Source organism: Uloborus diversus, chromosome 1 (assembly GCF_026930045.1).
Source record: "Uloborus diversus isolate 005 chromosome 1, Udiv.v.3.1, whole genome shotgun sequence".
Lineage (NCBI taxonomy): Eukaryota > Metazoa > Arthropoda > Arachnida > Araneae > Uloboridae > Uloborus > Uloborus diversus.
Window position 1 is genome coordinate 181,771,319 of NC_072731.1, and position 15,460 is coordinate 181,786,778.

General features: G+C 33.1%; 1 protein-coding gene across 1 annotated transcript in view; it reads right to left on the bottom strand.

Moving 5' to 3' along the window:
• Positions 1–15,460, bottom strand: part of LOC129233803 (glycerol-3-phosphate acyltransferase 3-like) — a 119,492-nt gene that overhangs the window by 28,556 nt on the left and 75,476 nt on the right. The gene's annotated exons all lie outside the window — the stretch shown is intronic.

A 15,460-nucleotide genomic window follows, 5' to 3' on the forward strand; every position in this document is an offset into this window, starting at 1 on the left:
CCTAGACTGTTCGGTCGATTTTCATGAAATTTGGCACAAAATTAGTTTGTAGCATGGGGATGTGCACTAGGCTGGATCGAAAAAAAATGTTTTCGGAATTTCAAATTGGCCAGGGTGAGAAATGTTGTCCACAAGGACTAAACAACAACATGTGAAATTTCGAGGTGGTCAGATAATATCTTCATGTACCGCAACAGGGTGGCGACAGGAACTGTGAAAAAAAGTTCCCTGACTTTTCCCTGATTAAGTTCACCAAATTTCCCTGATTTACGTTACCAATGATAATGGTTTTCTTTCTTTGCTCTACTTGAAATCCATTGTATGTTTGTATAAAATGCAGTATTTTAAACGTTTTAAGTTGTGTAACTAAAGATATATTTTAAAAAGATGCTACTTTTTTAATAAAATGGTTAAAAAAAACATATCAAGTCAATTTTTTTGGGTGAAGAACCTACAAAACAGTAGATTAAATTTTTCTACAATGGAAATATTATAGAAAATTAAAAAAAAAATACTTTGCTTCCAGAAACCACTTAGCATAAGAATTTTAAGAAACTGTTAAAATCTCTTAAAAACATATGTGTATTTATGATATTACTAAAAAGTAATTGAAATTATTTTGAACTAAGTTCTCAAACAGTTTAATAATTGTTGCAAAAATAACAAGTAATAGTGAAAGAATAGAAGTACTGTAGTTATTCTTACATAACTAATTGACATATTTATGCAAAACAGATGAAATCATTTGACATCCATTCATAGGGAGCTTTTCTCTAATCAAAAATAGGTTTTAATGAATGAATACAGCATTTTAACAATAAAAAAATAAATATATTTACTTAAGTACACAAGTTAACTCTATTTCAAATGATTTCAGTATGTAACGAAAAAAAATCTTAGATTGCTTTTGTAACAAACAACTTTGAACTGCAAGAAAAAAAAAGCAATTAGTTAATTTCAAAATATATAAAAAAAGTCTACAACTTGGTTATAAAATTAAAGAATCACTTAAGTCTGAAGAAAAGAAAACCTTTATAATCTGTGGTGACAACAAATAGTATAACGGCAAGTTTTTTTTATTGAAAGTTCAATTTTAGCAATTTAATTAAAAACGCGAAGAAGTAATAACTTTTAAGCTTTTATAGTATTAACTCAAAAACCGAAGATTTCTTCTTGAAATCGTGATTGCAGTACGCTAATTACTTCGAGACAATGAAATAAAGGCAAAGGAGCTAAGGCAGTAATGAAGGCTTCCTCTTTGCCTGTATGGTTGTTTATTTTACATAGCATTGAAAGCGTAAAAAGAAATTTCGAGCTAGGTAAAATAAACAACCTAAAAGACACAGAAGCAATCTTAGGAAGTTCATCCTGTTGTTACTAAGTAAGATTCAATACTTTGACGTAGAGGAAAAAAGATGCACAAATATACAGCAGTGTATAATCGCACCTCATTAATTTTACTTTCTTTTTGAACAGATAATTGGCGGAAAATGCGTAGGGAATTAGAGTACTTAATGTTGTAAAGCAAAAAAAAAAAAAAAAATTTCTTTCTTCATGAAATCAATTTTTCCTGATTTTTTGTTATTTTTTCAAAATTCCCTGATATTTCCCTGACTTTTCCCTGATTAATAAAGTTCCCTGACATTTCCCTGATCTCCCTGATCTGTCGCCACCCTGCGCAAGGTGTTCAAAGACCACAATTTGAGCCTAAAAATGCATTTTTTCTTCTTTACGAAAACATTGATTTTTAAAGCTTTTCAAATCGGTCTGAGTAAAAAAAGGTACCCAATGGGGTGAAACCCTATGTTGTAAAATAACATCACAGTTCGATAAATCTTCATACACCACTTGGCAGTCGAAATTTGCAAATTGAGCTCTTTTTATTACAAATGAGAAAAAAAAAAAACTTAACTTTTGAGATCGATCTCGGGTAGAAAAGTTGTTTCATACAGTTGAAATAATTCATATCCTCCACAGAAAGCAATTAATCACATGATTCTCTATTTACCAATCGTGTTCTCATTAAAGTAAGAAATATTAAGCTGCAAAAAAGTGATATTAAAAAACAATATTTTTTGCTCTATTAAAATAACATAAAAAAAAGGGAATAAACCATCCAACATTAGAACAAAAGCAAAAAGCTTTGATGGGACAAAATCTTCAAAAACAAAAATTATAGATAGTCTTAATATTCATGTTCCGATTCCTGTCTGTAGTTCTAAAGTTAGAGCGTAAATTACCATCCACCACTTTTCCTTTTGAAATAATAGCTTAATAAGTAAATTGCTTAAAAATATTAGTAACTATATTTAGAACATGAACAAAATAATTCACATCAAGCATGAAGAAACGGCTACACGTATGTGGAAATCTTGGCCTAAAGGGTATGAACAAAAGCATTTGAGAACAAAGTTATTTTTGCAACGAAAATGATATACATGCTTTGAAATATGAAGAATGAATTAAGATGAAAGATTTTACTCTAAAAATTGGGAAATGGCACCTTTGCAGATAGTTTTTAACGTTTTATTAAAATATTCAAGAGCTCAAAGCACAGTTCAAATGATCCATATGCCACAGGTTTCCAAGCCCAGCTCTAGAGTATAGTATCGAAGTTTAATCTCGTTGATTTCTAACGGTTGAAAATCATTTATGCTTTTGAAATTGTCCGAGTAACGTCCCATTACACCATTTCATGCCAGGCGTTAATGTTTTAATGAGCGAGAATGTCAGAATATCAAACATTTAACTCATCATCTCGAAAATTATTTGGCAAGTAATCTCTAAATCTAAGACTGAGAATCTCAAATTTTAGTAAACAGCACACGATCATTTTGACGTAAACTGAGGTGTTGTATAACTTTCTAGTTAAAAGTGAGCTTTGGAATTCTATTTATTGATTGAGATACTTAAAAGAAAATTTAAAAAAGGTTATCGATTCTGTCATAAGATGGAAGTTTCTTTACACAACAGGAAAATATTTCACACTCAATGATTTGAGATGAAAGATACCACGTATGGCAACTGGCCCTAAGAAGAATAATGGAAGCAAGAAAACTAACAAAATCCTTACAGTCTGCGAGGAAATTTGTTATTCTGGCCCTCAACTTAAATGCAATGACTACAGAAACCGTGACAACTTGCAAGAATTGAAAAATATGAGCCACCTATTACGAAAAACACAGTGCAGGTTCTGAAATTTTAAATGCAATATCGGAGCAGGAATGCAGGCTTAATATTTCCATTCCTAACTTTCCATGTCATACTCAAGCAACAAAGCGATAAGTTAAAATAGTAACAGAATCAGCAAATAGTTTTCGCAGAGCGGAATAACGACATGGCTTCATTTTAGCAACGCTTCAGTCACGCGAAAGTATGAATACTTTCAATATGAACCAGATCAAATTTAGTCAATTTTATGGTAAATTTCCAACCAAACTGCTAATAAAAAGCAAACACTAACCACTTCTGTTTAAGACACAATGATGTTAATATTGGAAAAGTATCATTTCCCGGAACAAAACTACAACTAGCTAAACATTAAAAAAAATAATAATACCCACAATTTAAAGAAAAACACACACACACAAAAGCATTTATCAAAAAATAACAAGCAAGATAATGAATTATTTTAAAGTGAAGGACTTCTAGACAATTAGAGGAGATGAACCGCACATTGTTAACGGAATCACCAACCTGCGTGAATTCAGAAAGAGTACTTTTAACTGTGGAAAAATTGAGCACTAAAATGAGTTCAAGGCTGAGACAATTCAATAAATGCATTATGTTTTCTACTAATACTGATTTTTTTATTATGACATTAATTTCTACATTTTATATTTTTTCACAATACGTTTTCATAAATAATACAATTTTTGTACAAAATTATGAAGTGCGGCAACTAAATAATATGTACTAGTCGATTCCATGTGGAACTCCACACTGTGCATCGAATCGTTTCATAAGGCATTATGCTCTTCAAAAATTTCAAAGAAAGAACATTATGAAGAAGAACCGATAAAAGTAAATGAAAAAATGTAAGCACATAATCTATACATATAATAAAATAAGATGTTTGTGTGTGTGTGTGTGGCGCGCATCCCGGGAAAACGGTAAGGCCTAGAAAGATGAAATTTGGTATACAGGTGTAGTTTTTGCTGAAGTTGTGCACCTCGGGCTTCGATTTTTGATGTTTTAATTAGAAAAAAAGTAATTTAATGTTTTATGTGATTTTTAGCACTTTTTAGTACTTTTAACCTCACAGACCCCGAAACAATCGCGCCTGACAAATATTTTTGATACTATAGTGTCGGAAATTTAATTTTAAATATGATGAACAAAAAAATTTTGAAGATAGAGCAATTTTTGTATTTTTTATGAATTTTTGAAAAAACCTTTAATTTGCATGTTTTCCTGGGTTTTATTTTTTTCTAATATCATCCTGCGAGAAGTATCAAAGCCTCATTTCTGAAATTTAAGTTGGTAATAGTAAAACCATTTCGCCCTCTTCAAAAGAAAAAAGTTCTTAAAAATACGCAATAGTTTTTTTTTAACAATATTTTTAATGCTGAACACATCATGTCCTTTCACGCATCAGTCGAAAAAAGCGTTCTTCAATCTTTTATGCCTGTGACGTCACTACTTGGGTTTCGATTCGATATTTACGATGGAATCTTAATCGCAAGCAATGTTAATCGTTTTTTTTACTATATAGCTTACTTCATTTTCTGACGTGTTGACCACGTGTTTTTTCGGCAGCGCTTGCTTTTTTTTCTTTCCTTTTTTTTTTGTTTTATTTAGGGACTGCATTTATTTCTTTTTCCATCCGCCCCCCCCCCCAAGCTAGACCTTTTGCTGTATCTATATTACGTTACATTTCATAGTTGTGCGCATTAATTCAATAAAAACAGCGAGATTTTTTTTATCTTTGTCAAACGCTACTTTTTGCACACTACGGGGAATTTGAGCTTTTTTTTTTTTTTTTTGCTCTACTTAAATGAAAAAAAGCGGTTTTTTGAGTGTTCTTTGTTTTTATTAGGAAATGGGTGAGGAGGTCAATATAAATAGAGATGGATAAGAAAATGTAGAGATAGATTGTAAAGGTAGTTTTCCGCCGAAGGCGGCAATCTTGGCGTAAAAATGTGAATGGCACAAAAAAAAAAAAATGATAGAGATGGATTGATTAATACTGCTGCCAAATTTATTTAAACAACCACCGAAGGCGGCAAACTTGAAGTAAAAAGGAAAATGACAAGTTAGCCAAACAGCCGCCGTAGGTGGCTGCTTGCACATTGGGTGTCAATGCCCCCCCCCCCTCCCCCACATACACCATGACTTTGAAAAAACAATGCTTTCACATAAAAGTGGAAGTGTTTTTTGTTATTTTTCGACAAAATTTGCATGAAGAGTACGTCGTTTGTGTCTCCCCTCCCCCTCCTTTAAAAATATTCCAAACGACGAAACTGGAGACAGATCTAGAAAATATTTTATTCAAATTATTAATGTTATAGATAGATGTAGATCGATTGACACCGCCACGAAATTAATTCAAGCAGCCGCCGATGGAGGCAACATTGGCGTAAAAAATGAATGATAATACTGATTTATAGAGAAAAACATTGATTAATGTCGTCGCTAAATTGTTTAAGCAGCCGCCGAAGGCGGCACCCCTGGCGTAAAAAGGCGGACCAGCTGGTCGCCGCAGGCGGCTAGTAAAAGGAATATAATTTGAAGATACCAGTAGCAAAATCTCGTGAAATACATCGTTGTGATAATTTGATCATCACTCACCTTATGATTGTATGGATTTTCAATGCAAACATAAATATCATTAAAAGTGTGGCTGAGTGACTCGTGAAAAAGCAATAATTTTGCTTGTGAAAAAACAGGTTGTGGCAAATACAGTCCTACCCATGTGCTCATCTGACGGAAAAAAAAAGAAACATTAAAGATTGGCACGGATTTGAACTGGCGCCATTCTGATTAACAGCACAACACTCCAATAAACCTGGCAATTGCGCCTTCCTTTTCGAATCCTATTCATTGAAGGAATGCGTAATAAAAAACAGCAAAAAAGCTTTTTGCCGAAAAAAAATAAGGACACGATACGAATTAAAATAATTCGTAAAACATGGAATTTGATTGAAGTAATAAATTCGATTGAAAATAAGATTTCCCATAGCAGGCTGCTTTACTCGTTATGGTTTAAATACCCGCACATGTTTCTCTTTTAATCGAACACTTAAAATTCAAAACCAAAACCAGTTGAACTGAGTCTGTTTTTTAAGTGTAATTTTTCGAACGCAGACAAAATGTATTTTTTTCTTTTTCTTCAGCCGAAAGCAGTGGAGTAGAAAATGATTTCTTACTAATGAAGTTGATAACAATCTTAATGTTTTATATCGTATTCGAATAAATAATTAAAGGTTTACTGGGTGAAACTCGTAGTATCAATTTGGCGTAGTATTTTTTCATTTGTACAAAAGGTCGAACACTGCTATTAGAAAAATTTACATTTCAGCATACAATGAAAATGTTTTTCTGCACAAAAAGGATTCTCTTGACGTAAATCCAATACTTTTTTTATGCTTACATTATGCTTAGTGGACTGGACAGAGTCAAAGCTTTAAAAAAAAGGAAAAACACCTTTTGATTAACAGTAAACTTATCTGAATGATGACTGTAGCCTGCATAAATGAGTCGAAACACCAAATAGCATTCCCACTGCATTTATTTTATTACGTGTGTTATCTGTTGTATGTTATGAGTACATGTAATGTGTAATATTAGTGTAAATTTGATATTATGTAGGACAGCCCGAAGTTCAAACAATTTATAGCCGAACGCTCTAAGGAAAAAACTTATCAATTCAACAGAACAATTAAGTCCAGTGCTTTTAAGCTTTATTAAAAACATACACACACACAAGTTGATTTTTTTTCCTTTCCGAAAGCGACGCAAACAATTGGAAAATTGTATTAGAACTTTGCTTTAAAAAAAATTGCATAAGAACTACAGGCCGCATCAAGGTTTTGCAACAGCAAGGGGTGTTTCCGAAAACTTGATTTTTAGACCGTAAGTCTATTTGACGGCTATTATTAGCCGGCGTATAAGTTTTAAAATGAGGGGGGAATTTCTTCAAGAGATAAGAAAGATTTCGCATACTGACAGAAAAATTATCCACTGAAAAAATATATAAGATAAGATATTGAATAGAAGTGTTTTTATTGTTGAAAATTTTTACAATTTGTTATCGCAGGCTGCTAGAACCGTTATGGCTTAGATGGCAGCACGTGTTCATCATTTAACAGCGTGGTTAAAATACAAAATAATTTGAACTAAGTTCTTTTTTAAGCGTAGCTTTTTGAATGTAGTATAAATGTGATAGGCTATTTGTTTTTTCGCAAAAAGAAGAAAAATATATATTTTACTCTTCAAATTGAAGTAGTAATTTTTTATTTTAAAAAGAGTCAAAAACTCATTAGAAGAATCTATATTTCAATGTGTACAATTTATTATTTTTTTCTGAACAAAAAAAAGAAATTCCATTGTAGTCTGAAATCTTAAACCTGATACTTATTTTCGCTTACATTATGCTTTAATTTTCTCACCGGAGCCAAAATTTTAAAAACCAAAAAAAAAAAAAAAAGCGCCTTACAATTAAGAATCAATTGAGCTCCATGTTGCATCAAGTTTACATAACAGCAAGGAGCGTTTCCATCTCATCTATTCCCTCATATTTGTTATTAAGTGTTATTGTAATGCAGATATTTCTCCAATTTTTTTTTGATGCAGATTGTCCGGACAAGGGCCCGAACACGCATTGTCCTGGTTACCAGTCAAACGCTCTGCCGATCAAGCTATTCAGCTCTGCCGGTTACGGTGCAAGTTAAAGTTATAAATTTAACCAAAAACCTCAATCCGGTGCTTCAAAACAGGTTTTTTTAACAGAAAAAATAATTTTTAGACTTTGGGTCTATTTTTCGTCAGTAGCCTAAACGATAAGCTTTAAAATGAGGGGTAAATCAAAGAAATCGATCAAGAATTGAGGAAGATCTTGCGTAGAAACCAAAAACAGGCTACAGAAATAATATATAAGGATTCAAGCATTTTTAGAGAAATTTCAAATACCGGTATTATGTTTTAAAAAATCAAATACTGGTACTAAATTTTTGGTTCTGTACTGCAATCCCTACCGCCAAACAAATGTCACAAATTAATTTTCTTTTTGTTCCTTGCCGCAGAGCATATTTTGTTTTGTCACTAGGTGCAGTGATTGCAACGCACATACATTTCTCAATGTGTATCTTCATTAAAAATGTCTTTGGCATATGATACTCTGCATTATCTCTTTTACTCAAATCTGGGCAGGGACAAAAATAGGAAGAACATGTTTTCCAATATCGCAACTTCCTGCTCTACATGAAGTGAACCTAATATGGCAAAACACAAAATTCATTCAGTTTATAGCTTACCATAAATAAAAATGTCAAATAAAACTAGATAAATGCATTCAAATAAATCAAAGAGTATTTACAAATGGTGTTACTATAACTCAGGTTTTCAAAAACCAGAACAAGTGCTTCTAAATGATAACTTGGCGAACTAGACTTATAAAACTTTGACAAATAAATAGTGCTCTTGACCGCAATCTACAAAAAATACACCGGTGGCAACACTTGATGTCAAACCCGAGAAACAAAAGGGGATGAAATTGGATATGAGCAGGGGCGGCAAATAGGGGGAGCAAGAAGGTGCGGTTGCACCCCCAAATATTTTGCGCAGAATATTAAGAAATAGGGAAATTCAATTTACATAATGCGCGAATCAGTGATCATCATATGCAAGGAAATTGGAAAATTAAGTATGAAAAAATTAAATAGGAAATTAAAAAATGAAAAAAAAAAAAATGCAGATGATCTTTAGTAAAAGTTGATGAAACTCGAAACCTGTCCAGACACGAGCAACTGTATTTCGCTTTTTGGATAATAACTTAGAAATTCATGAATCATTTCCAGAACTTCCAGAATAAAAAACAGAGGGAGAATAAGTTTGTTTCAACTAAAGAAGAAATTTCCTCATATGGGTTAAACGCCTCATATTGTGAGTCTAGTGTTAAGATGATGCTTCTGCTTCTAATGTGAAAGGGCAGTGCAGAGGTGTGACTGGCCCGATTTTTACGAGAAGTTCCTCGGTATTTTGAGTTCATTGTTGTGCTTATATTTTAAATGTACGTTCAGTTAATGAGTGAACATTGAAACATTGATTCCTTCTGTTAACCTTTAGGCTACGGCAACTATACAATTATCTTTTCCCTCTCCCTATGGCTCAAAGCTTTGTTAGTTCCTTCCCCCCCTCCCCGAATAGGACAGCATAAAGGGGGCGATGTCCACTTCGACCGCTGAGCTCTCCGCAATACAGGGTTACCATAGTGGGACACTATACTTGGCTAGTCATCACTTATTCAATGGTTTGAAAATATTTTTTTTCCCTCCTTGTTCCTTATGGGGTTCTCTAAAAAACACTGCTGTAAACACGTTTTTCAAAAGCAAGACGACATACTTAAAACGTAACTAGTACAATAAAATATCAGAACATATTAACTAACTTACATTCAATATGATCAGCAGTTAGTAGTTTTATCACAATAATGTTTCAATCATATTAGTTGATAAAATACATGATCTTATTCCCTTTTTAATAACGCAAATAAAGAGATATACAGGTTTTCAGGAAATTTCATTCGAGACAAACATGGGGGAAAACATTGAATTAATACTTTATGTGCAGGGAAAATGAAAACTTTGACATAGAGAGGTTTTCCAGATAAACAGGTTCGACTGTATTAGTGAATGTGCTAAAATATGCTTAAAGACAGTCTTACTCATTACAAATAAGCCCGCCTAATGGAATTTTCCATTAAGCTAGAGATTCTTTTATCCGAGATCACAGAAGCAATTTTCAATGGTTTAAAACATTAAAATACTATTACATAAAAAGGGTTCAACAGTAATTCATCAATAATGTTGTATATGTACACTGGAAAAAATTTAAAACATTTTAAGTTTATTGTGCAGACTTACTAAGTTATTCTGTGTAATCTCTCTTTTCTCATTTTTTTATATAATATTACTGACATTAATAGTATGAATTTTTTAAGTTGAGATAAAAGTAAAAGTGTTTCTACTGTATGTGCTCCTCTCACATAAAATTGAGCCTGTGAAAAATCAACCACAAAAATGCGTTTATTTTTTGACACATATGTATGCTTAAGACAGAGAGAGAAAGAAATATATTTCTATAAATTACACATTTTATTGACATTCAATTCTAATACAGGAAATTATTACAACTTAACACAATTTAAAGAGCACTAAGTTCGTATTCAGGTACAAACGAATAAACATAAACACTCACACAAATATTGATACACACATATATATTATAGCCCCCCTCCCCCCCGTTCCGTTTTTTCCCCCCCAACTCGAAATTTGACCTGGTGGACGCATTTGCAAAGCTCTGCGTAACTTCCTAAGCGTCCGTTGAATTTTCGTGATGAATTTCAAAACAATTAATATCAACGCATAGAGCAACATTGCATTTTTTGCATATGATGGTTGAGCGCCTTTGCACATTTTTTTTAGAACAGACAATGCATCTTCGTCGATTTTTAATTGCTAGTGGCCAATGTCCTTCGTTAGAATTTCTTATGCAAATATTCTTCCTAAGTGGTGATTGAATGGACATATTACTGGTTGAAGGGCTTGTTGTAATGCTTGTTGAGATAGTTAGAAGTTGTCTGATGAGGTTCTTGCGAAATGTTTTGTGGGTGCTTTTCGGAAATTTTAATTTAAACAAATAATGAGATTTAAGTACTGTTAGATCAAGGAGATGGAAAAATAACTTCTTAGTCCACTTCACTGTTCTTCTCCCAAAGGTATACGAATTGGCCATCCTATCACTTAAACCCACATATCCCATGTGCTGATTATAATCTTCTACAATTTCTGGTTTTTTATTATCTTTGCTAGTTTTCAAATCCGGACAATGTATGTTGCTGAGCATATAAACATCGCGTTTATCTTTCCAGCGTAATGCTGTAAGCCCTGTTGCATTATATTTTAATTTTATATCCCCCTGCTGCAGTTTATATATAGATTTTGACAATTCTTTTGGGTAATATTTTCGGTTTGATCGTATGGTTCCACAACTGTTAATTTTATATTGAAAAAAAGATCTGAGAAGAGCAATGGGGAAGAAAAGAAGTTGTCCGTGTAAAGCTTGTGCCCTTTGTTCTTGAAATGCTCACACATATTTACTACCACATTGTGTGATGATAAATTAGTGGTACTTCCTTGTGAGTTATCTTTACCAAGATAAACTTGCATATGACAAGTATAACCAGTTTTATCACAAATTTTAAAAAATTTTATACCCTATCGCTTGTGCTTTTTTGGAATATATTGTTTGAAAATAACACGACCTTTGAATTTCACAATAACTTCATCAATGGACAGTTCTTCTGTGGGATCATACAGGCTTCCAAAATATAAATTTATGTGATCAAATACTTCTCTAATTTTCCACAGTCTGTCGTAATTTGGATCGTTTCGGTCTGGCGAGTTTTCGTTGTTGGCAAAGTGTAAAAATTTAAGGATCTGTAAATACCTGTCTCGGGACATGCTTTTTCCGAAAATAGGCGTTTCAATCAATTCGTCTTTCGACCAATATTCACAAATATCATCTTTATCAATATGACCCATTAAAAGGGTCAAAGCAATAAAACGTTTTAGTTCTTCAGTGGTACAAGGCTTCCATTCTAAAACATGTTTCCTTTTTCCTAAATGTACTGGCTGTAAAGTCTGAGAAACATACCTGTTCGTCTCTTTACATAAAAATTCAACAAAGTCATTGGTAAAAATGAGATTGAAATAGTCTTTCTCTTCTTGTACTTCCTCCACACTTACTTTCACGCCAACATGCGAAGTGAATTGGAATTTCATTGGAGAATCAGAGACTTTTGGGTTATTCCACTTTTCTAAGGCTCCAACTTCAAAAGGATTTCCTAGAAATTCCGGTGCGACGATAATGTTTTCTTCATTTCCGTCGATTAGCTCAGATTGCATAAACTATTCATCCTCCTCCTCGCACTCTGACTCACTATCAGCATAGTTTTCATCGTCTAGTTCTTGCATCAAATTTTGTATTTCTTCATCTGTGAGTCCTTTCCGACGATACATTTTTATGAGCAATAACATTAGTAATTACATTAGAGGTTTAGATTTTCTGCAAGTATATTTGGTTCAGTTTTAAAATTGAAATCACTGAAATAATGCTTCTCATCTAACCTAAGGCTAATGACAACAAAATAATAAATATCAAACTCTATTTGTGAGGTAGACCACTGGATTCAATAAAATGCCAGATGTCCTTATCTATGCGCTGAAATGCGGAGGTAAATAGCGTTTAACTGAGACCAAAGCCATTGTAAATACAATGTAGAATACCTTAGATTCAAGGGAGGCAACTTTGCTTTTCAGCTTGGCTATTCAGAAAAATGATGACACTAATAACGTGTGTCCAAGAAAGAATCCACAATAATAGCGAACAATTCCTTGCTTTGCTTTTCTGAGCAGGTGCAAGCGGAATATGCTTGAACACCGTATTCATTTACATAAAGAACGTTAGCTCTTATCTATCTTTTAGAGCATGCAAGGAACCCTTTTTTGTATATGAAGCTGTTAGAGGCGTTTCAAAGTCAATCACTATCGAGTGAGATAATATGGAGAGACAGCCTACAAATTCTCTGATATCCCCATTCACTCTTTCTTCTAATTGTGGTTGAAATACCTCTAGTAATTGTTGAAGGATTAAGTTCCGCTCCCTTCACAATGCACAAGAAAAATATCTGGGCAAATTTGATTTAGATTCCAAGTCCTTCCTCTTTTCAACATTTCCTATTTATGTACTATCTTTATAATACATTTTCACTACCCAGTACGTTGTTATTTGTGAGTAAGAGAAGATAAGTAAAAAAAAAATATGCATGAGTAAACAGAAAAACAACCTCTTTCTTCCATTTTTTACTGGCATAAACAATTCCAAATGTAAGAATTAATTAACAGAAAAAAAAATAAACAGACATTCAACTCTCATTGAAAACTGAGTAAGATATATCAGGTGCTCTAATAAATCTTTTCACTTAACCTCTTTTTTTTTTGCGCAAGAAAGAAAGAGGAGCAACCGACTTTGACTTAAAAATTAACATTTTAAGCCCCTTAAATACAAACAGGGGGAAAACTGAATGCACAAATTTATACTTTATTAACTGCTTTATAAGGCCATAACGTTTAAGAATTCCTAAGTTGAACCATAAAATTAAAAAATTCAGCGAAAAAAAAAAAATCCTCGTAAACGTGCCCCGGTGTACCATACTTATTTTGTTTCATTCAGCATATCCTTAGTCCTTTTAACTTTCTACTGAAATAATATTCGCTATAGACAAAATATCAAGGAAATACATTTATATTTTCTAAAATATCAAAATTAAGTTTTTATGCTTTTTACTCAATAAGTAATCAATTATCACAGAAGATTTTGAGGCGCAGCGAAGGGGGGGGGGGGTAAAAACACCCCTCAGAGCCCTTGATTTTAACATTCTTGCCATCCCTAGTGCAATAACTTTTACATATGAAAAGGCTCGTTTTGAACAGAAAACCCCCTCCAGAAGATATTTCTGGCTGTGCTAGTGACTTTTTATTATTTAAAAAAAAAAAAAAATGAGCATTTAGTCTAACTTTCAATTTTCAAACCAAAAGATTCACGACACAGATTCTTAATTAAACCTCTCTTTCAAATTTTATTGATTTTAGAATGTTTTCCATGTTTTGTTGAAACGGTATTACAAATAATTTTCAGTTAAAAAGTAAATAAAGAAATAAATGAAACGTGGCAAATCGCAAATTGATAAGTTGTTTCCTATTCACCATGATACTCATTTTCGAAAAGTTAGCAAAATAAGATATGCTTTTCAAGTGTTTAATTATTTTTACAAATTCATAACAAAAGAAATATTTTGGAGAATGATGTTTCTTGCCTCTGCTCCCCAAATATCTACACTGTTTAAACTAAATAGATGTTTTGTACTCAGTAAAATATGCTGTTTTTAATTATAGGAAGCCTTACTATTGGGTTATTAAACAGAAAAAGGCTATCAAAAATTTTTCTTTCCTTCAAGTATTTTACTTTTCTTTCTCCCCTCTTTTTCGAAACTTCGCCACACATTCCTTCACTGGGAACAAAACTATGCCAAACGCTTCTGATTGACAGACCCCCCAAAAGGGGTGTAGTGCGTTTCATTCATTTTCTCCCTGCGTAGGCGTGTGTGAAAGGATTATCAGCTGCGGGAAGTAACTGGAGGGGGAAGGGAAGGACTGGTACAGACGTTGTACCACAGCCGTAGGAAGAGAGCTCTTTTTGTCGGTACAGCATACAGTAAAACCTGTAAAGTTGACCACCCTTGTAAGTTGACCACCTGTCTATGTTGACCACTTTTGTCAGGAACGGAATTTGTCCTATATCATATAATGAAGGAAAACCTCTGTAACTTGACCACCTGTCTATCTTGACCACTAATGTATGCCGAATTTGGTTTGAAGTATTGTAAAAAACCCTTTGTAAGTTGACCACTTGGTTTATTTTTTTAAACTTTCTTCAGCAAATTATTTTATTTCATTATTTATTAATTACTATTATTATTATTATTATTTGATAGCTTTCCAAGAATGTTTTTAATGCTTTGATGACAGACTAGCATTTTACTAACTAAACAGCATCATAAAGCTTATGCTGCTCTTTATTCTCTAAACTTGTTTTTCATTTGTTGTTCTATTTGAGATAGCTTTTTGTTCTCTGTTCAATGAAAATAGGTGTCAGTAGAAAAGTTCAAAATCTTTTCTTTCAGTTGCAATATGTTATGGCAACACAGGAATTGTGCAAAAAGAGCTGCCCCCCTGTGCTCGGCTAGTGGAGTAGAGAAACGATTATTCCCCATTTTCTAACAACCAGTTTTGAAGGAGTGGTTTACTTTTCCACCTGAGGTGTGCCCGGCTGGCAGTGGAGTGGAGATCTAGGAAGTTGGACCTAGCCCATATTTTTCTTTAGGAGGGGAAGGGTGTTGACCAATCGTGGTCGCTGAAAGTGATGTCATTCTTTTTGGAGCGCGAAAATATCCGAATCCTTTAGCGTCGCATTTTTCATTGCATTGGAATTGGAAGTTGCAACTGTTTATTGTGAAGGGGAAATGGCAGAAACGAAGTGCGTTTCAAAAGAGCAACTCTGCATAATGCTGGATTGGATGGAAGACAATAATAAGTTATTTACTAACCAATTAACAAATGACTTCACCAATCAGGACAAAAAAAAGATGTGGACTGCATTAACCGCCACTTTGAATGCACAA